The following is a 22,243-nucleotide window of genomic DNA, read 5'->3' as shown; positions in this document are numbered from 1 at the left end:
AGGAACCATGATCAAAGTGTGAACCCGAATCCAAAGCATTGGCTCACCATGGTTCAGGAGAAATACTTAGATTTCAGTCCAGAAAATGTAAGGCTGGCATTCAACTTGCCAATGATGGAAGAGAACGCACGCCCCTACACAAGAAGGGTCAACTTTGATCAAAGGTTGGACCAAGTCCTCATAGACATATGTGAGGAAGGAGCTCAATGAAAAATTGACTCAAGAGGCAAGCCGGTTCAATTAAGAAGGCATGACCTCAAACCAGTGGCTAGGGGATGGCTAGAGTTCATTCAACGCTCAATCATTTCTACTAGTAACCAGTCTGAAGCTACTATAGACCGGGCCATCATGATCCATAGTATCATGATTGGAGAAGAGGTGGAAGTTCATGAGATTATACCTCAAGAACTCTACAAGGTGGCTGACAAGTCCTCCACTTGGGTAAGGTTAGCCTTTCCTCACCTCATTTGCCATCTCTGCAATTCGGCTGGAATTGACATAGAGGGAGACATCCTCATTCAAGAGGACAAGCCCATCACTAAGAAAAGGATAGAGAAAATAAGAGATCATGGACCTCAACATGAGCATGAGGAAATTCCTCACCATGAAATCCCTGAGATGCCTCAAGGGATGCACTTTCCTCCACAGAATTATTGGGAGCAAATCAACACTTCCCTAGGAGAATTATGTTCTAACATGGGACAACTAAGGGTGGAGCACCAAGAGCACTCCATCATCCTCCATGAGATTAGAGAAGATCAAAGAGCCATGAGGGAGGAGCAACAAAGGCAAGTAAGAGACATAGAAGAGCTCAAGAGCACCATTGGTTCTTCAAGGAGAGGAAGACGCCACCCTCACTAAGGTGGACTCATTCCTTAATCTCCTTGTCTATTTATTTTCTGTTTTTCGGTTTTTGAGCCTTATGTGTTATTTATGTTTGTGCCTTTACTACATGATCATTAGTGTCTAAGTGTCTATGCCTTAAAGTTATGAATATGAATCCATCACCTTTCTTAAATGAAAAATATTTTAATTACAAAAGAACAAGAAGTACATGGTTTCGAATTCATCCTTGAAACTAGTTTAATTATTTTGATGTGGTGACAATATTTTTTGCTTTCTGAATGAATGCTTGAACAGTGCGTATGTCTTTTGAAGTTGATGTTTATGAATGTTAAATATGTTGGCTCTTGAAGAATAAGGAAAAAGGAGAAATGTTATTTGATAATCTGAAAAATCATAAAAATGATTCTTGAAGCAAGAAAAAGCAGTGAATACAAAAGCTTGCAGAAAAAAAAATATAGTGAAAAAAAAAAAGAAAGAAAAAGAAAAAGCAAGCAGAAAAAGCCAAAAGCTCTTTAAACCAAAAGTCAATAGCAAAAAGCCAGTAGCCCTTAAAACCAAAAGGCAAGGGTAATAAAAAGGATCCAAGGCTTTGAGCATTAGTGGATAGGAGGGCCTAAAGGAATAAAATCCTGGCCTAAGCGGCTAAACCTAGCTGTCCTAACTATGTGCTTGTGGCGTGAAGGTGTCAAGTGAAAACTTGAGACTGAGCGGTTATAGTCGAGGTCCAAAGCGAAAACAGAGTGTGCTTAAGAACCCTGGACACCTCTAATTGGGGACTTTAGCAAAGCCGAGTCACAATCTGAAAAGGTTCACCCAGTTATGTGTCTGTGGCATTTATGTGTCCGGTGGTAATACTGGAAAACAAAGTGCTTAGGGCCACAGCCAAGACTCATAAAGTAGCTGTGTTCAAGAATCAACATACTGAACTAGGAGAATCAGTAACACTATCTGAATTCTAAGTTCCTATAGATGCCAATCATTCTGAACTTCAATGGATAAAGTGAGATGCCAAAACTATTCAAGAGGCAAAAAGCTACAAGTCCCGCTCATCTGATTGGAGCTAAGTTTCATTGATATTTTGGAATTTATAGTATATTCTCTTCTTTTTATCCTATTTGATTTTCAGTTGCTTGGGGACAAGCAACAGTTTAAGTTTGGTGTTGTGATGAGCGGATAATTTATACGCTTTTTGGCATTATTTTTACACAGTTTTCAGTATAATTTAATTAGTTTTTAGTATATTTTTATTAGTTTTTAATTAAAATTCACATTTCTAGACTTTACTAGGATTTTGTGTGTTTTTCTGTGATTTCAGGTATTTTCTGGCTGAAATTGAGGGACTTGAGCAAAAATCAGATTCAGAGGTTGAAGAAGGACTGCAGATGCTGTTGGATTCTGACCTCCCTGCACTCAAAGTAGATTTTCTAGAGCTACAAAACTCCAAATGGAGCGCTCTTAATTTCGTTGGAAATTAGACATCCAGGGCTTTCCAGCAATATATAATAGTCTATACTTTGCCCGAGTTTAGATGACGCAAACTGGCGTTCAACGCCAGTTCCATGCTGCATTCTGGAGTTAAACGCCAGAAACAGGTTGCAAAGTGGAGTTAAACACCAGAAACAGGTTACAAACCGGCATTCAACTCCAAGAGAAGCCTCTACACGTGTAAAGCTCAATGCTCAGCCCAAGCACACACCAAGTGGGCCCCAGAAGTGGATTTCTGCATCATTTACTCATTTCTGTAAACCCTAGTAACTAGTTTAGTATAAATAGCACTTTTTACTATTGTATTTACATCTTCGGATCAGATCTTTGATAAGTTTTATGCTATCTTAGACCTTTATAGGGGCTGGCCATTCGTCCATGCCTGGACCTTCATCACTTATGTATTTTTAACGGTAGAGTTTCTACACACCATAGATTAAGGTGTGGAGCTCGGCTGTTCCATATGAATTAATACAAAGTACTATTGTTTTTCTATTCAATTCAAGCTTATTCCGATTCTAAGATAACCATTCGCACCTCAATATGAATGTGATGATCGTGACAGTCATCATCATTCCCAACCCATGAACGCGTGCCTGACAACCACTTCCGTTCTACCTTAGATTGAATGAGTATCTCTGGGATTCCTTAATCAGAATCTTCGTGGTATAAGTTAGAACCCATGGACAGCCATTCCTGAGATCCAAAAAGTCTAAACCTTGTCTGTGGTATTCTGAGTAGGATCTGGAAAGGGATGGCTGTGACGAGCTTCAAACTCGTGAGTGCTGGGCGTTGTGACAGACGCAAAAGGATAGTAAATCCTATTCCAGTATGATCGAGAACTGACAGATGATTAGCCATGCAGTGACAGCGCATTGGACCATTTTCACAGAGAGGATGGGATGTAGCCATTGACAACGGTGATGCCCTACATAAAGCTTGCCATAAAAAGGAGTAGGAATGATTGGATGAAGACAGTAGGAAAGCAAAGGAACGAAAGCATCTCTATACGCTTATCTGAAATTCTCACCAATGAATTACATAAGTACCTCTATCTTTAATTTACGTTTTATTTATCTTTTTATTATCAATTCACCATAACCATTTGAATCCTCCTGATTGAGATTTACAAGGTGACCATAGCTTGCTTCAGACCGACAATCTCCGTGGGATCGACCTTTACTCACGTAAGGTTTATTACTTGGACGACCTAGTGCACTTGCTGGTAGTTGTGTGAAGTTATGATAAAGAGTTGAGATTACAATTGTGCGTACCAAGTTGTTGGCACCATTGATGATCACAATTTCGTGCACCACCCGACGAGGCGTCGACCAAGGTGTCGATATTAGGAAGAAGGTAGAGGTCTTTTGGGCATGCTTTGTTGAGGTTGGTGTAGTCGACGCACATTCGCCATTTTCTATTGGACTTTTTGACCAGCACGATATTGGCTAGCCATAATGGATATTTCACTTCCCTTATGAACCCTGCCTCTTGTAAGGCTTGCACTTGCTCTTCCACGACTTGTGACCTTTCTAGGCCAAGCTTCCTGTGCTTCTGCTGTACTGGCCGAGATCTTGGGTATGCTGCCAGTTTATGGCACATTAATTCGGGGTCTATGCCGGGCATATCTGTCACTTTCCATGCGAAAAGGTCGGAATTGTCCTTTAGGAGCTTTATTAGTTGCTTCTTCAGTCCTTCCTTGAGGTTTGCCCCCTATATTTATTGTTTGGTCTTGGGAGTCTCCAATTTGACCTCCTCTGTTTCGCCCTCTGGTTGCGGGCGGAGTTCTTTTCGAGCCCGGGCTCCACCGAGTGCAATGGTATTGGACTCTTTTCCTCTGGGGTCGCCTTTTAGATTCAGGCTTTCATTATAGCAGTGTCGCGCGAGCTTTTTGTCTCCTTTGATGGTGGCTATCCCTTCCGGAGTTGGGAACTTCATGGATAAGTGTGGAGTAGAGACTACTGCCGCGAGCTGATTTAGTGTTGTTCGGCCTATGAGGGCGTTGTATGCGGAGCTCACGTCGACTACGATGTAGTCGATGCTTAGTGTTCTAGAACGGGTTCCCTTTCCAAAGGTTGTGTGTAGTGGGATGTAACCTAGGGGGCTGGATTGGGGCGTCTCCGAGTTTGAACAGGCTATTTGGATATGCTCTGAGCTCTTTTTCTTGTCGGCCGACCTTGTCGAAGGCGGATATGAATAGGATATCCGCAGAGCTTCCTTGGTCGACCAGTGTTCGGTGGAGATTGGCATTGGCGAGTATGATAGTAATGACTACGGGGTCATCATGCCAAGGGATGATGCCCGCGGCGTCTTCTTCGGTGAAGGCGATAGTGGGGAGGTCAGATGTCCTATCCCCTTCCCCGAGATGATATACCTCTTTGAGGTGTCTTTTTCGAGATGATTTGGAGATTTCTCCTCCTGTGAACCCTCCGTTGATCATATGAACATGCCTTTCTGGGGTGTGAGGAGGTCGTTCAGCTCACCCCTCCTATTCATCCCGTCTTCTCTTTTTTGGCTCGTCGGTTCTGTTGGCCAGGAATCGGTCTAGTCTTCCTTCTTGAGCCAATTTTTCTATGACATTTGACGAACGGACTTCTGCTAGTAAAGAATTTCATAGAAATAATCACGTTGTAAGTATAGTTTCTAAACCAGTAAGGAATCCTTTCGTACAAAAGTTTGGTTGTTACAAGTAACAAAACCCAATAAAATTTATAACCGAAGTATTTAAACCTCAAGGAATTGCAAGGAAGTATGAATTATTATTGGTTATGGAAAAAGGTACGCTTTTGGGTTTTTGAAATAAGGAACAAGAAAATAAATTGGCAAGGAAATAAATTAATAATTAGAAAAACTCTTGGCAAGGTATAAGAACTGAAAATCCCATCCTAGTTATCCTTATCAGGTGTGATGAAAATTGTTATTGCTCCCACTTAGTTAACCCTTACTTAATAAAGGAAAGTCAAGTGGACTAATTAATTTGATTCCTCAAGTCCTAGCCAACTCTTGTGCAAAGACTAGCTTTAGATGGATCTAAATTAATCAGCGAATTTCAATTTTCAATCAACTGCTGAGTTGGACAACTCAAGTGTCACCAATTACTTCACCAAAGCCAAAAGAGAAAAATCCAAATTATTTATATCATAAACAGAAGGAAATAATCATAAATCTGAAATACCTCAATTTATATTAAATAGAAAATCAAATTAAACATAGGGATTTATAAACCAATTGAGGAAAATAAACAAACTAAAGTAATAAAATGAATAAAAGTAGAAGAGAACATAAGGTATAGGAAGATTGAACATGGAATGAAGAAATAACCATAAACTAAGAGAAATCCTAATTCTAAAACCTAAGAGAGAGGAGAGAGCCTCTCTCTCTAGGAACTACATCTAAAACCTCTAATTGTGAATTATGTATTGATTGATCATTTGATTCCCTCATTTTCCAGCCTTTATTCTGTGTTTCTGGGCTTGGATTTGGGCCAAAAAAGGGTCCAGAAATTGCTGGGGGCAAATTCTGCAACTTTCTGCACGTGGCGTTGATGTGGCGAAAATCGGCGAGTTAAGAAATTGTTATAAGAAATACGTTGCAAGTACAGTTCTTAACTAACCAAAAATCCACTTATCAATTTAGAAGGGTTGTCACAAAATTAAAATTTAAAATACTGGGAGTATGAATCCCAGGTCGTCTCCCAACGAGTTGCAGAAAGGTGTGCTATTTTATTAATCAGATGTTTTCAAAAATGGTTTGAGTTGATAAACAGGAAAATAAATTAGAGAATTATGTAATTTAAATAAAAACCTCGACTGGGAGTAGATTAGTTGGAAGCCCTATTCTTGTTGGAGTACTCTCAAGATTAATTGATAATTGAAGGTTGTTTTGCTTAGTTATCCCTTACTAGGTAGAGGAAAGTCAAGCAAGTTGGAAATTTATTTCTATTCATAAGTTCCAATCCTTCCCCTTGGAGAGGATTAGTGTTAGTGACTAGAGGACAATCCAACAATAAACCCAATTACAATTTTTCTCTTGAGCATTCCAACTCAAGGTCCTCCTTTCAATCAACTCCCAATCAAGTTACGGAACTACTCGCTCATTATGAATGTAAACTCCATAACATAAGAAAGGGAAGTAAAGAAAGACATGATAAATAATAATCAAAAGATCAATTAAAAATAAAAATAGTTCTTGTATTAATAAATTCTAAAAATAATCCAATAGTAATTCTGAATAAATTGAAGACATGGAAGAGTAAGAGACAAGTAAGGAAAACAAACTAGAATGATGAAGTTCTGACAGAGGTAATAACTTTTCTCAATATCCCAATCCAAAAAGCAATAAAATCAAAATCCTAAGAACTATGAATGTGTAGAGAGAAAACCTAGAGGAGGAGTAAAATTAGATCTAAAACTAAAATTATGCGGAATGAGTGTTGTCCTCTGGCCTCTGCATGTTCCCTGGCTCTAATCTGCTTTTCTGGGCCGAAAACTGGGTTAAAACAAGGCCCAAAATCGCCCCCAGCGAATTTTGCAGATTCTGCAGATCGCGCACGTCACGCGATCGCGTCATCCAAGCGTTTGCGTCATCCAGCGTTTTGCCTTGCCACGCGTGCGCGTCATCCACGCCTTCGCGTCACTTGTGTAGTTTCCAATCCGCGCGGTCGCGTGAGCCATGCGTCCGCGTCACTTCTCACTGGTTATCTCCTTAATTTCTTGTGTTCCTTCCATTTTCGCAAGCTTCCTTCCTAATCTCCAAGTCATTCATGCCCTATAAAGCCTGAAACACTTAACACACAGATCACGGCATCCAATGGAATAAAGGAGAATCAAAATACAAAATTAAAAGTTTCTAGGAAGCAAGTTTTCAACCATAAAGTATTTTTAGGAAGGAATTATAAATGCATGCTTATTTAATGAATAAGTGGGTAAAGATTTGATAAAACCACACAATTAAACACAATGTAAACCATAAAATAATGGTTTATCAACCTCCTCACACTTAGATATTAGCATGTCCTCATGCTTAGTTGAAGGAGATAAAATAAATAAGTAGGAACATGTAAAACTCATGCAATGCAATGCAACCTATATATGTGAATGAAACTATATGATTCTTGTCCACTTGGTCAAAAGTAAATAAGCTCTTCAAGACAATCACAAATCAAATTCCACTAATTCAATTCTTATTCAGTAAGAACAGGTAAAAATTCAAGAAGGTAGCTCATGAAAGCAGGGAACATAGAATTTAAGCATTGAACCCTTACTGATGATGTATGTATGCTCTAATCTCTCTAATGTATAGGGTAATCACTCTATCCTTCTCTAATCATGCTTTCTAATTTTTGTTTTTCACCTAACCAATCAACAACATTTAATATACCAATGCAAACATCATGAGGTCTTTTCAAGGTTGTAATGGGGCCAAGGTAAGGGTAAGGATACAGATATGGCTAAGTAAGCTTATAAATTGAATCTTTAATTAACCCAAGCTTTCCCTAACACACATTTATATTCTTTATAGCTTAAATTTCACACTTAGCTACCCAAAATTTTCTTTTCACATTCCTTACTCATGTATCAACTTTTATTTTAATTTTATCATACATGCATTGATCTTTGAATTCTTAACTTAACATTGGAGTAATTTTGTCCCCTTATTTAATTATTGAATATTTTTGGATTTTTTTTATAGAAATAAACATAGCTTATCAATGCACACAGATTTTTAATTCTTATAGTTTCACATGAGTAGGTACCCAAATTCCCATTATATCATCATGACACATTCCCTTATTATCTTTTGTTTCCATAATTTTTCCATACTTAATTAACACACAATTCTATCTTAAGCTAACCAAAGATTCAATTGGGATATAAAATTGTTTTTCTGCTTAAGGCTAGTAATGTAGTAAAATGCAGAACAAATGGGATTTAAAGGCTCAAAGTGGCTAACAAAGGTAATTGAAAGGGTAGGCTTAATTTGGATAAGTGAGCTAAATAAATAATGACCTCAATCATATGCAAGCAGACAAATATATTAAACATTGGACATATAGGATGAAACAAAATATAAATTACAATCATAGAGAAGTAAACACACAAGAACAAAATAATTATGGTTAAATAATGTAACCATGTATAAAGGCTCAAAGTCTCACAGGTTGTGTGTTCTTTAGCTCAAAAATCATGTTCCAAATACAACTTCAAGCAGATTTAACATAAAAGTTTTAATTAAAATTAGTGAAATTTTGTTCTAAAAATAGGGTCTTAGAAGAAACTTATTGTCTTTTCAATCAAGTAGAACATGCATGCAACTAATCTATTACTATGCAATTTATCCTATTCTACAAAAGAAAAACTAACTAAATATATTGGTGTTAGGGAAGAGAAATTACCTCCGGAAGTCAGGTATTGACCGACCTCCCCACACTTAAGGCTTTGCACCGTCCTCGGTGCCATCTGTCAGGAACAAAGGTGGGCTGGTAGCAGTATCTCCACAGTCGGGACCGTCATGGCTCCCTGTGCTGGTAAAGGAAGTGGAGTCCGGGGTGTCTGAGTCTCTGTATTTTCCCTTAAGTAGCTCCTTGAGGTATGTGAATCGGCGCTTGTTATGGCGCTCTCTTAGTTTTGCTTTGTGTTCCTGCCGATCCAACCTTTCAAGTATCTGATGGAGCAGTTGATTTGTTGTAGGTGCTTGTGGTGTTGAAGGAGGAATGCCTTCAGCCGGTTCAGTAGGCTTGCTTGTAGTGGCTGCTGAAGGTTTGATATATTTCCCGTTAGGGACATACTGATCATCCGGTGGAAGCATGGCTTTGGTGTCCCCAGCTCTGTAGGAGACTCCGGCGGAAGAGACGAGATCTGAAACCAAGGCAGGAAAAGGTAAGTTTCCCGTAATTTGTACGTGTCCCATGGCACTCCGGATGTGTCTTGGTAGGTTTAGAGGCTGGTCTGTAAGGATGCACCATAGTAGAACAGCCATGTCTGCAGTGAAGGAGGACTCGTGGGTGCTCGGAAAGACGTAATGGGACATAATCTGTGTCCATACTCGAGCCTCCAAGGTAAGTGCGGAAGCCGATATTCCCTTAGGACGGGAATGATGATATCCGTAGATCCATCTGCTGTCAGGTAGTGCGATAACTCTGAGAACAGCGTCCCAGTCAAATTGGTACATCTGGCGCTTGAGTGCGGCTTCTTGAAATGCATCCAGTCCTTTTGGAGTAGGGGGAAGATCTAAAGCTCGTTGAATGGCCTCTTCTATGATGGGATTTGCTTCTGACGGACATAGACAGACTGCAGGGTCGGCAGGTGGAAGTTGGAGTAGAACTCAACTACCCAGGAAAGATTAACCTGTCGTGGCTGTCTCTGTTGGAAACCCCATTGTCTTCGTGCAATTTGCGGCTCAACAAAATCAGCGATATGGTTTGGGAGGATAAGAAGGTATTTGTTGTTGTAACTCCTTTCTGCCAAGATGGGGAACATCTGCTCACAGTAGCGATTGGGAAATTGCGCAGTGTCCTTTGCTGGGAAGGCTTTTTCTTTATCATCAACCTTTATAATCCTCTTAATCCTTTTTGTTGAGGGCTTTACTGCAGTTGAAGAAGGCTCTGCCACTAATGCTCGTTTTGTTCCTCTCCTTGCTGGTGGTTTGGAAGTAGCTTTCTCCTTGCCTTTCTTGGTGGCCATCCTGAAAGGGAGAAAAGAGAAAGTATGTCAAAATGTCAAGGGGTAGAGCAAGGAAGATGATGGTATGGGTGGTAATCAATGCACATTAAAGATGAATGAAGTTAACACATGGTCATGACTTCATGTGAAAAATCATAAATGGAAATATAGGAAGTGCATATGATGACAATTAAATGCAAGGTGTTTATTGGCATGCAAGCAAAGGCATGAGTAGCATAGATCAAGCATTCAATGTCCAAGTTAGATTACCAAGCCTTTCAAACTGAGAATTTGTTTATAATGACAATTATATTTAAATAATAAAATATTAAAAAGGGTTTTGTGAAAAACAGGCATAAAGAGTTGTAGATTAAAAGAAATTCAAAAATAGTGCACAATGCCATACGGGCATTTTCACAAACACATAGCATGCATGAAGAATAAGCTATTGGAATTATTAAATTGAACATGCAAGCAACCCTTTAAAAATTGAGATATAATTGCCAAACAATTTTGCGACAATCCACAAGCATATAAGAAGAAACAATAACTCAAATAAATTTTTTGTTAACACCAACTAAAAGAAAAAGAAAGAAAAAGAAAACATGGATAATGAAAGTAAAAAGAAAAAGAAAAGGAGAAGAAAACATAAATTGAGAAGAAGAATAGAAAAGTAAAGAGGGAAGAAGAAAAGAAAAATCTTGATGATGGTGGTGAGAGAGAGAGTAGAAAGTGAGAAAGAAGGAAGGAGGAAGAAAGGAGAAGAAAATAATGAGGGGGAAAAGAAAGAGTAGGATTTGGGGAAGAGAAAGATAAGATATTTGGCAAATTAGGATTAAGCTGTGCGGTGCAAGCGACGCGGACGCGTTCGCGCGACTTGCGCTTAAATTAATCGACGCGGTTGCGTCGGTCACGCGGACGCGTGACTCGTTTTGTGCTACTGGCGCGAGGGCAGCCTCGCGCTCGCACAACTCTCTGTTCAAAACTTATTATTGCCAAAATCCAGGGTGACACGGTCGCGTGGTCGACGCGATCGCGTGAGTGGCCATTATGGGGATATGACGTGGACGCGTGAGCCATGCGTCCACATGGTAAGGATTGTGCGTTCAGCACCAGTCTAGCACCACTCTAGCACAACTTTCGGTCGTGCACCCTTTCTTACGTCGAATTTCAGGTCACGCGTCCGCGTGAGTGACGCGAACGCGTGGGAGGCATGTTTCCCATGTGACGTGGACGCGTGGGATGATTTGTGCCAAAGGCACACGCCTCCAGCCACGCTCCCGCGTGACTCTCTATTCGATTTATTATTCTCTCTGAGCCACCTGCGACGCGGACGCGTCGGCGATGCGGTCGCGTCGCATGCGAAAATTTGAAATTTTTTTTTAAAATAAAAGTATGCAAATGCAGATGCAAACTAAATGTGCTAATAATGAGAAGAGTTATTGAAAAAGAAAACTAAGAAGAAAGAAAGGAACGATCATACCATGGTGGGTTGTCTCCCACCTAGCACTTTGCTTTAACGTCCTTAAGTTGGACGCTCTACTGGCTCAGTCCTCTGCTGTGAGTGGATCCTCCAAGAGGAAGATATCTAACTCCTTGTTTTTCGTCACCTTCTCACCATGATATAGCTTCAAACGATGTCCATTAACTTTGATGAGTTCAGAGCTTGAAGGATGACTTAGGTGAAAAACTCCGTACGGCTCAGCCTTTTCTACTCTATACGGACCTTTCCATCTTGATCTCAACTTGCCTGGTAGGAGCCTCAGTCTGGATTTGTAAAGGAGGACTAAGTCCCCAGGTTGGAATTCTTTCCTGTTGATGTGCTGATCATGTACAGCCTTCATCTTTTCCTTGTACAGTCTTCAGTTCTCATAAGCTTCCAGGCGAAGGCTTTCCAATTCTTGCAGTTGCAACTTCCTTTCAGCTCCGGCTTTCTCAAATCCCATGTTGCACTCCTTTACTGCCCAAAAGACTTTGTGCTCTACTTCAACTGGGAGATGACAGGCATTTTCATAAACTAAGCGAAAGGGACTCATCCCAATGGGTGTCTTGTATGCTATTCTGTATGCCTAAAGTGCATCTTGTAGCCTGGTGCTCCAATCTCTTCTATGAGGTTTGACTATCTTCTGTAATATGTGCTTTATCTCTCTGTTAGATAACTCAGCTTGCCCATTAGTTTGAGGATGGTAGGCTGTTGCTACTTTATGAATTATCCCATGCTTCTTCAGTAATCCTGTTAGTCTCATGTTACAAAAATGGGTGCCTTGATCGCTCACGATTGCTCGTGGTGATCTAAAGCGACAAATAATGTGGTTTCTCACAAAGAAAACAACAGTGTTAGCATCATCAGTGCGGGTAGGAATTGCTTCCACCCATTTGGAAATGTAATCTACAGCTAACAATATATAAAAATAACCATTAGAATTTGGAAATGGCCCCATGAAGTCAATGCCCAAACATAAAAAATTTCACAAAAAAGCATAATCTGTTGAGGCATCTCATCCCTCCTGGATATATTACCAAATTTTTGGCATGGAAAACAGGATTTACAAAATTCAGCAGCGTCTTTAAAAAGAGTAGGCCACCAGAATGCACAGTCTAAGATTTTTCTAGCTGTTCTTTGGGGGCCAAAATGTCCTCCACTCTTAGATGAGTGACAGGCCTCTAAGATGGATTGGAATTCTGATTGAGGTACACACCTTCAAATTACCTGGTCAGCACCACATCTCCATAAATATGGGTCATCCCATATGTAATATTTAGACTCGCTTTTCAGCTTGTCTCTTTGATGCTTAGTAAAGTTTGGAGGAAAAGTGCGGCTAACTAGATAATTAGCTACAGGTGCATACCAAGAAACTACCTCAGATACTGCTTGCAGGTTATCAAATGGGAAATTATCAGCTATAGGAGTGGAGTCATTTTTAATGTGCTCAAGGCGACTCAAGTGGTCTGCCACTAAATTCTGGTTACTACTCCTATCCTTTATTTCTAAATCAAATTCTTGTAGTAGCAGTATCCAACGTATAAGCCTTGGTTTGGATGGATTCCTTTTTAGCTAATAAATACTTTAGAGCTGCGTGGTCTGAATACACTACTACTTTAGTACCAAGTAAATAGGCTCAGAATTTATCCAGAGCAAAAACAATAGCAAGAAGCTCTTTCTCAGTAGTAGTGTAATTAGACTGAGCGGCGTCTAAAGTCTTAGACGCGTAAGCAATTACAAAGGGGTCCTTACCTTCACGCTGAGCCAGCGCTGCTCCTACTGCATGGTTGGAAGCATCGCACATGATCTCAAATGGCTGGCTCCAGTCAGGTCCTCTCACAATTGGAGCTTGAGTCAGGGCAGTCTTCAGTTTATCAAATGCTTGTTTGCAATCCTCACTGAACTCGAACTCAATATCTTTCTGCAGTAATCTGGATAAGGGAAGTGCTACCTTACTAAAGTCCTTAATGAACTTCTGGTAAAAACCTGCATGGCCAAGGAACGAACGGACTTCTCTCACAGAGGAGGGGTAAGGCAAACTAGAAATAACATCTACCTTTGTTGGATCTACAGAAATGCCAGTATTAAACACAATATGTCCTAGTACAATACCTTGTTTAACCATAAAGTGACATTTTTCAAAATTCAATACAAGGTTTGTACTGACACATCTATCTAATACTATAGATAAACTATCTAAGCAAAGGCTAAAAGAATCACCATAAATGCTAAAATCATCCATAAAAGTCTCCATACAGTCCTCAATGAGGTCAAAGAAAAGACTCATCATGTACCTTTGGAAAGTAGCTGGTGCATTGCACAAGCCAAAGGGCATTCTCTTATAAGCATAAGTCCCAAAAGGACAGGTAAAAGTAGTCTTTTCCTAATCTTCAGGAGCTATATGAATCTGGAAATAGCCTGTGTAACCATCTAAAAAGCAATAATGTGATTTACCTGACAGGCGATCCAGCATTTGATCAATGAATGGAAGAGGATAGTGATCCTTACGAGTGGCCTGGTTTAGGCGCCTGTAATCAATGCAGACCCTCCAGGCGTTCTGTACTCTGGTTGCTATGAGCTCTCCATGCTCATTCTTCACTGTAGTGACTCCAGACTTCTTAGGCACCACTTGTACTGGGCTTACCCATTCACTGTCTGAGATTGGATAGATGATATCCGCCTCAAGTAGTTTGGTCACTTCCTTTTTGACAACCTCCAAGATAGTGGGATTCAGTCTTCTCTGGGGTTGATGAACAGGCCTAGCTCCCTCTTCTAAAAATATTATGTGCTCACAAACTTGAGGGTTGATGCCTACTATGTCTGCCAAACTCCACCCAATTGTCTTCTTATGCCTCCTCAGCACACTAAGTAACTGCTCTTCTTGTTGAGAAGTGAGTTCCCGTGCAATGATAACTGGAAACTTCTGCTTGTCCTCAAGGTAAGCATATTTGAGGTGTGGAGGGAGGGGTTTTAATTCTAACTTCTGCTCTTGGCCAGGCTCTGGATTGTCTGGAGTTGGTGACAATGGTAAAGTACTTTCATTGTCCTCAGAAAGTGTCCCCACACTCGGACCTTGTCCTATGTACTTCTCTTCTAACTCCTCCTGGTGAATTTCAGCTACGGTTTCATCTATGATGTCATACTGGAGGATAGAATGATCTTCTGGTGGGTGCTTCATAACTCCATTCAGATTGAAGCTTACTACTCGGCCGTCTATTTCAAAAGAGTATGTTCCTGAAAAAGCATCCAATTTGAACTTCGAGGTCTTCAGGAATGATCTTCCGAGTAGGATTAATGATGGCTTCTCTGAGTCATTTTAGGGCATTTCCAGGATATAAAAATCAATGGGAAATGTGAGCCCCTTAATGCCCACTAATACATCTTCAGCAACTCCAACCACTGTAATAATGCTTTTATCTGCTAACACAAAATGAGTTGCCAACCTTTTTAAGGGAGGGAGCCTCAAAATAGCATATATAGACAAAGGCATTATACTCACACATGCTCCTAAATCACACATGCAGTTAAAAAATACCACACCACCAATAGTACAATTAACCATACATGGACCTGGATAACTATACTTTTCAGGTATTCCTCCCATTAAAGCAGATATAGAACTACCTAAAGGAATAGTTTCTAATTCATTAATTTTGTCTTTATGTATGCATAAATCTTTTAGAAACTTTGCGTATTTAGGTACCTGCTGAATAACATCAAAAAGGGGAACAGTTACCTCAACCTTTTTGAATATTTCTACCATTTTGGGATCAGGTTCCAACTGCTTCCTGGGCTTCCTTGCAAGTTGTGGAAAAGGAATAGGAATGGCGTTTTCTACAGTGTCTGCGCCCTTTGGTGCTTCTTCCTGTGATTGAGCTTCTTCTTCTTCAGCCATGTCCTGTATGTCCTCTTCCTCCTCAACATCTTCTATTTCCACTACCTCTTCAGCTGAGGCGTGTTCTAGTGGGTTTGGCTCTTCCTGATTCCTCTCTTGCAATGTGGTTCTGGACCTTAGGGTGATGGCATTGATGCCACCCTTTGGATTGGGTAATGGTTGAGAGGGGATTCCACTGGAGCTCAAAGACTGGTTATTAGAGTTATTCATTGATCCAATCTGTGAGACAAGAGCTTGCAAGGTAGAGTTCAGACCATTTAGAGTAGAAGTAAGGTTATTTTCCATGGCCTGTTGTCTCTGATCAATAGATTGTAGTAACTCATCATTAGAAGATGAAGAAGGACAAGTGATCTGAGAGGTCTGTTGTTGGTTGTGCTGTGATCCTTGGATTTGCCTCAGGTGAGGTGCTCTGTAAGGCTGGTTCTGGTTCTGCTGCCTGTTGTTGTTGTTATTCCACGTCTGATTTCCCTGATTGTCTCTGCCTCCTCTGTTATTGTTGTCCCTCCAGCCCTGGTTAGAATTATCTCTCCAACCTTGGTTCGAATTGTCCTGCCATCCATGGTTGTAACTACCACCTTGATTCTATCCTTGATTGGGACGGTCATAGAAGTTATGAGTGGCTGCCACAGTGTTGTCTTCTTGCTGGAGCTGCGGACATTCATCAGTATAATGGCTATAATCAGCACAGATTCTGCACACTCTATGTGGGACTAACTGTTGGCTTTGTTGTGGTGGAGAAGGTTGAGCTTCCTGAACTTGTTGTTGATTCAATTGCATCTGCTTCAGTAAGTTAGTCATTTCACAGATACTCTGAGTTAGAGCACCAGTCTCTCTGCTAGAGGATACTTCTGCAACAGCTTTTGAACAGCCTTGTTTCTGCCTGTGATTCTGAGTAGATTCAGCTAAGTCGCTGATCAATTTCCATGCCTCATCAGTGGTCTTGTACTTTTTCATAGACCCATTGCTAGCACTTTTCAATGTGGTCTTATCTTGGGGCCTCATGCCCTGTGTGACGTAGCCGAGCAACACTATCTTGTGAATCATATGGTGGGGGCATGCTTCTAGAAGGTTGTTGAAGCGCTCCCAGTATTCATAGAGAGTCTCGAATTCGTCTTGGACAATCATGGAAATGTCTTTCCTCAGTTTGTCAGTAACTTCAGCTGGAAAGAATTTTTTCAAAAATTCTCTTCTGAGCGTATCCCAGTCAGAAACAGTTGCTGCGGGTTGAGTGTAGTACCACTCTCTCGCTTTTTCCTCAAGAGAGAACAGGAAGGCTTTCAACAGAATAGAAGTTTCATCTACACCATCACGCCTGACAGTAGAACAGGTTGCTTGGAAATCTCTCAGGTGCTTGATAGGCTCTTGAGCAGGTAAGCCATGAAACTTAGGCATCAAATTGAGCAGTGCAGTCTTTATTTCAAAGTCTGTAGCCACTACTGGGTGATGCGCTTGAAATGGTTGCATTGTGAAATAAGGGGCTCCAGCCTCCTAGATAGTAATTCTCCTAGGTGCTGCCATGTCACCTACACGTAAATCAACCGAATCAGCAGAAAGGGAGCTTGTTTCTTCCTCAAGTGACGTTTCAGATTCTCCCTCAGAGAGGACTAACCGACGCCGAACTTGCCTTATTTGTGAGATAGTTCTTTCAATCTCAGGATCAAATACTGGCAAGCTTGGATCAGGAAGTGAACGCGTCATTTAACGAAAGAAACATGTAGCTCATAGTAGCAAAAATAAAATAAAATGCAAATAAATAAATTTCAATCAATAACTTAGCACTCTATTGCAACTCCCCGGCAACGGCGCCAAAAATTGATGTGGCGGAAATTGGCGAGTTAAGAAATTGTTATAAGAGATACGTTGCAAGTACAGTTCTTAACCAACCAAAAATCCACTTATCAATTTAGAAGGGTTGTCACAAAATGATAATTTAAAATACTGGGAGTATGAATCCCAGGTCGTCTCCCAACGAGTTGCAGAAAGGTGTGCTATTTTATTAATCAGATGTTTTCAAAAATGGTTTGAGTTGATAAACAGGAAATTAAATTAGAGAATTTATGTAATTTAAATAAAAACCTCGACTGGGAGTAGATTAGTTGGAAGCCCTATTCTTGTTGGAGTACTCTCAAGATTAATTGATAATTGAAGGTTGTTTTGCTTAGTTATCCCTTACTAGGTAGAGGAAAGCCAAGCAAGTTGGAAAGTTATTTCTATTCACAAGTTCCAATCCTTCCCCTTGGAGAGGATTAGTGTCAGTGACTAGAGGACAATCCAACAATAAACCCAATTATAATTTTTTTCTTGAGCATTCCAACTCAAGGTCCTCCTTTCAATCAACTCCCAATCAAGTTATGGAACTACTCGCTCATTATGAATGTAAACTCCATAACATAAGAAAGGGAAGTAAAGAAAGACATGATAAATAATAATCAAAAGATCAATTAAAAATAAAAATAGTTCTTGTATTAATAAATTCTAAAAATAATCCAATAGTAATTCTGAATAAATTGAAGACATGGAAGAGTAAGAGACAAGTAAAGAAAACAAACTAGAATGATGAAGTTCTGACAGAGGTAATAACTTTTCTCAATATCCCAATCCAAAAAGCAATAAAATCAAAATCCTAAGAACTATGAATGTGTAGAGAGAAAACCTAGAGGAGGAGTAAAATTAGATCTAAAACTAAAATTATGCGGAATGAGTGTTGTCCTCTCGTCTCTGCATGTTCCCTGGCTCTAATATGCTTTTCTGGGCAGAAAATTGGGTTAAAACAGGGCCTAAAATCGCCCCCAACGAATTTTGTAGATTCTGCAGATCGCGCACGTCACGCGATCGCGTCATCCAGGCGTTCGCATCATCCAGCGTTTTGCCTTGCCACGCGTGCGCGTCATCCACGCCTTCACGTCACTTGTGCAGTTTCTAATCTGCGCGGTCGCGTGAGCCTTGCATCCGCGTCACTGCAATTTTCTCTTTATGTCGCGCGGTCGCGTGAGCCATGCGTCCGCGTCACTTCTCGCTGGTTATCTCCTTAATTTCTTGTGTTCCTTCCATTTTTGCAAGCTTCCTTCCTAATCTCCAAGTCATTCATGCCCTATAAAGCCTGAAACATTTAACACACAGATCACGGCATCGAATGGAATAACGGAGAATCAAAATACAAAATTAAAAGTTTCTAGGAAGCAAGTTTTCAACCATAAAGTATTTTTATGAAGGAATTATAATGCATGCTTAGTTAATGAATAAGTGGGTAAAGATTTGATAAAACCACACAATTAAACACAATGTAAACCATAAAATAATGGTTTATCAGGCGTCTGTCACGTGTACGCGTAGGTCACGCGTGCGCGTCATTTGGAAGTTTTCCTTGTCACGCGTACGCGTCAGTCATGCGTACGCGTCATTTGTGCTCTGCGCCAGGCACGCGTCCGCATTGTCCATGCGTGCGCGTCGCTTGTGCTTTGTGCTAGGCACGCGTCCGCGTCGTCCACGTGTGCGCGTCGTAGCCATTTTCTTCAAAACTCCAGTTTGTGCGTTCCTTCCACTTTTGCACGTTTCCTTTCTGTCCTCTAAGCCATTCCTGCCCTATAAAGCCTGAAAATACTTAGCACACAGATCACGACATCGAATGGTAATAAAGGATAATTGTGGGGAGGTTGATACCGATCTCCATGGGTTGGTTACCTTCTTTTCAACACCAATGTCTTATTTTCTTTGTTTGTTCATTGTTGCATTTGCATGTTTGATTGCATATTTGTTTGATTTTGTGCATATTTTACCACTTGGTTGAAGTAATATTTCCTTTTTCAAGAAATTTTTTTAGAGTATTTCACTAATTTAAATTAAAACTTTTTATTAAACTTGTTTGATGGAATATTATATTGGAGCATGGTCTAGAGCTCGAAAACACAAAACCAGTGAGATTTTGAGCCTAATTGATTGGTTGCATCTTATCAACCAATATTTTATTTTTAGTGTGTGTATTTTTCTCTCTAAAATTGTGATCTTTGTCTTGCTTAATTCTATATTTTTATTGTTTGATGTATGCATCCACTTATATGATTAAGGCCTTTGTTTCACTGAGCTTACATACCTATATGGCCTTACCCTTTCATTATCCTTTGCAAACCAATGTTGAGCCTATTATACCCCTTTGTTCTTTACTTTAGCACATCATTAACTCTAAGTGGAAAACAATAATAATGTCCTTAATTTGAATCCTTGGTTAGCTTAGACTAGTGAGAGTGCTCATGAATTAAGTGTGGGAAAAGTGGATTTGGAAACGTTTGGTTTAAGAATTGGGTGTTATATATCTTTATAAAAATGTGAAAGAAATGTTTAGGACATATTCATGCATTCAATAATTTAATCATATGCATTGAGAAAGAAAATAATAAATATAAAAAAAATAGGCATATATATAAACAAAAAAAATGGAAAAGAAAAAGAAAAGAAAAGAAAAGAAAAAGAGCAAATAAGTAAAAGGGGACAAAATGCCCCAAAGTAAATGGTGAAAGCAATGCATATGTACTGTACTTGGAATTAGAATGCATGAATATGTGGTAAACATAGATAACAGGCAGTTAGATTTTGCATTTTGATTACATGGATTGTCTAAGTTAGGTGGAAAGTTTAAGTTAATTAAGGATTCAGATTTTAGTCCACTTGGCCAAATACAATCCTACCTTGACCCTAACCCCATTACAACCCTTAAAAGACCTCTTGATATGTGTATCTGTGCATTAATTCTTTGTTGATTGGTAGAAGAAAAGCAAGCCTTAGAAAGCAAGATTAGTAGAGAATTGAGAAGATCGAACCTTAAACACCTGAGCGATTAGAGTGCATACACTTCCGGTGAGGGTTCGATGCTCGATTCTTTGTTCCCGGCTTTCATGAGCTATTTTCTTCTGCAAGTTTACTTGTATTTTATTTTGTGATTTGAAAATTAGTGAAATCCAATTTATATTTATTCTGAAAAGATTTTTTTACTTTTAACCAAGTAGGTTGAAAACATTTTGCATTTAGTTGCATTCATATAGATAGGTTGCATTTTATACATTCTACCATTCCTCTTCACTCTTTTATAGCTTCTCTTGAGCTTAGCATGAGGACATGCTAATGTTAAGTGTGGGGAGATTGATAAACCACTATTTTATGGTTTATCTTATGCTCAATTGAGTGGTTTATATCAATTCTTTACTCACTTATTCATATGATTTCCATGGTTTTACATTTTCCTTCCTAATCTTGTGCTATGATTGAAAACATGCTTCTTTGAGCTTTAAATTTGATATATTTAATCCTCTCTTATTACCATTCGATGCCTTGATATGTGTGTTAAGTGATTTCAGGGATTATAGGGTAGGAATGGCTTGGAGGATGGAAAGGAAGCATGCAAAAGTGGAAAGAATACAAGAAATTGAAGAAATTGCTAAGCTGTCCAACCTGACCTCTTCGCACTCAAATGGTCATAACTTGAGCTACAAAGGTCCAAATGATGCGGTTTCAGTTACGTTAGAAAGCTAACATCTGGGGCTTTAAAATGATATATAATTTGATATAGTGGCCGTACATCTAGGCGATGCAGACGCGTCGCAGTGACGAAAAACCAACGTGACAGAATTCGTTCCCATCGATTTCTCAAATTGATTCATCCACTTAACTTACCTTCATAGTTAGAGGTTAACAAAGTGGGAGAAAAATCCAATTCTCATCACAATTGATAAGGATAACTAGGATAGGACGTCCAGTTTTCATACCTTGTCAAGAGTTTTTCTAGTTATTAATTTATTTTTCTTGCCATTTAAATTACTTGTTCCTTATTTCAAAAATCCAAAATTCTACCTTTTCCATAACCAATATTAAATCATATTTCCTTGGTGCTGTCATTCTATCTGCACATGAATCAACTGAATCAGTAGTAAAGGAGCTTGTTCCTTCCTCAAATGGCGGTTTAGATTCGCCCTCAGATGAGACTGGTGAATCGATAACAATCACTTCACCACCCTCTGAGACTAACCTGCACCGAGCTCGCCTAATACGTGAAAGAGTTCTTTCAATTTCAGGATCAAATGCAGCTAAGCTCGGATCAGGCAGTGAACGCGTGGTGCACGAATTGTAAATCACACTTTTCACAACTCGTACCACTAACCAGCAAGTGCACTGGGTCGTCCAAGTAATACCTTATGTGAGTAAGGGTCGATCCCACGGAGATTGTCGGCTTGAAGCAAGCTAAGGTTATTTTGTAATTCTTAGTCAGGAGATCAATAATAAGAGTGATTATATTTATGAAGAGTAAAAAGCATAAATTAAATAGTACTTGTATGCAGTAATGGAGAACAGATTGAGGTTTTAGAGATGCTCTGCCTTCTGAACCTCTGCTTTCCTACTGTCTTCTTCTTCACGCACGCAGGTCTCCTTCCATGGCAAGCTGTATGTTGGTGGATCACCGTTGTCAATGGCTACCATCCATCCTCTCAGTGAAAATGGTCCAAATGCGCTGTCACCGCACGGCTAATCATCTGTCGGTTCTCACTCATGTTAGAATAGAATCCGTTGATTCTTTTGCGTCTGTCACTATGCCCAACACTCGTGAGTTTGAAGATCGTCACAGTCATCCCTTCCCTTATCCTACTCGGAATACCACAAACAAGGTTTAGACTTTTCGGATCTCAGGAATGGCCACCAATAATTCTAGCCTATACCACGAAGACTCTGATCATGAACCAAGAGGCTAAGAGATACACACTCAATCTAAGGTAGAACGGAAGTGGTTGTCAGGCACGCGTTCATAGGTTGAGAATGATGATGAGTGTCACGGATCATCACATTCATCATGGTTAAGTACGAGTGAATATCTTAGAATAGAAACAAGCG

Source organism: Arachis hypogaea, chromosome 12, assembly GCF_003086295.3.
Source record: "Arachis hypogaea cultivar Tifrunner chromosome 12, arahy.Tifrunner.gnm2.J5K5, whole genome shotgun sequence".
NCBI lineage: Eukaryota > Viridiplantae > Streptophyta > Magnoliopsida > Fabales > Fabaceae > Arachis > Arachis hypogaea.
The sequence above is the reverse complement of the archived record's forward strand: the minus strand, read 5'-3'. Positions refer to the sequence as shown.